We start from the raw sequence: 1,459 nt of genomic DNA, 5'->3' as shown, positions 1-1,459 counted from the left end.
ACAAACTGCGCAACAAATTGTGCATTAATAAGAATAAGGACAAGTGCTTAAAATATTCTGACATCTTGATGTCTGCAGTGGCATGTGATTACACATTTAACTAACGTTTAACTAGCGATATACTTATTTTGCGCGAATAACGCGTATTTTGATTGGATGCGCGCCAATGTCTGAATCACAACAAAATGCATTTATGTCATTGATTGGTTGCATTTGAAGGGTGCAAAAGGCAAAATAATAATAACGTTGCATTATTGAACGTTACGTTGTGTGTCATGGATACTTTTCGCTCCAAATCTCCCGACCACTATGTTGATCTGAGACAGCAAGACCAAGACAGCGAGACCAAGACAAGACCAAGGGACCCGAGAGCAAGACAAGACCAAGACCAAAGACCGTCGAGACTGTGACAAGACCAAGACCACGTAAAAGTGGTCTCGAGACATCCAACTCTATGAATGACATCGAAAAATCTGGGTCCAGCTAAGCCAGATGCTGTGGTCTCTAACCAGGGTATCACCATGGACTCCTAACATCTCATTGGGGTGCTGGGTAACTCTGCAGGTCAAAAGTTACTGTCCAAAAGCATAAATCACAGGCCCCAGCGAGGATTGAACTCGCGACCCCTGGTTTACAAGACCAGTGCTCTAACCACTGAGCTATGGAGCCTCAGGTACAACCTGTTGGACTGTCAGGTTAGTTAAAGTGTGTACCCAGCCCTCTGAAAACAATGACTGCACCTTATGCAATAGGTAGGTGACTGAAAACGTCGCCCTGTGAGATGCATGTTTTACACAGTACACACTGTAAACACACACTTCCTGAGAGGCACCACACCCAAGACGAGAGGTGAAAGAAAGGAACAGGTGAGAATATAAAGACTTTAGTGAGTAAGACCTTCCTGACATTTCACCAACGTCAGCCTTCCACTCCCACATAGCAGTGAGCAAACAGGCAGGGATCAATGCCAAAGCCGGAACAGGAGCATCTCTGATTGATTTACATGAATTATTGTAACTGGTCAGGCCTTTCAGGGACCTTCACAATGCTGGTTCTCTTTTACTCAGTTAGAATTCAGTTCCTTAGAACCCAACGCATGCTTGACCTCTCTGAGTTATATACTGCTTTTAAAGATGGGTATATTATTATGCACTCAGTTTGCACTTTTGTAACACACAATTTGCAAATGCGTAAATACAATCCACTGCACAGCACTCACACAACTCACTGCTTTACACACAATTTCCAAATGATCAACACACTCCTAGTAAAACTATACACATTTATGGCTATTGTTTACCCTATTTTGCCAACTGTCTGGCCACACTGTCACATGTGAAAACTGTTTTAGATAATTAGTTCACTTTTCAATCAGCATGAGCACTATAAATAAGGCACAGGTAAGCTTTCAGTGTGGAGAACAATGGAGGGAGAAGGAAGACTGAGAAGAGTGAGAATT

At 42.8% G+C, this 1,459-nt stretch overlaps 1 non-coding gene across 1 annotated transcript; it reads right to left on the bottom strand.

Annotated features, from left to right (window-relative positions):
- Window positions 1–596: 596 nt before the first annotated feature.
- On the bottom strand, window positions 597–669 carry trnat-ugu (transfer RNA threonine (anticodon UGU)). The gene has a single exon. It is a non-coding gene; the product is annotated as a tRNA-Thr (tRNA).
- Between the last annotated feature and the right edge of the window lie 790 nt (window positions 670–1,459).

This window comes from Paramormyrops kingsleyae, chromosome 9, assembly GCF_048594095.1.
Source record: "Paramormyrops kingsleyae isolate MSU_618 chromosome 9, PKINGS_0.4, whole genome shotgun sequence".
Lineage (NCBI taxonomy): Eukaryota > Metazoa > Chordata > Actinopteri > Osteoglossiformes > Mormyridae > Paramormyrops > Paramormyrops kingsleyae.
Note: the sequence above shows the minus strand (reverse complement) of the source record. Positions and strands in the feature narration are given on the sequence as shown.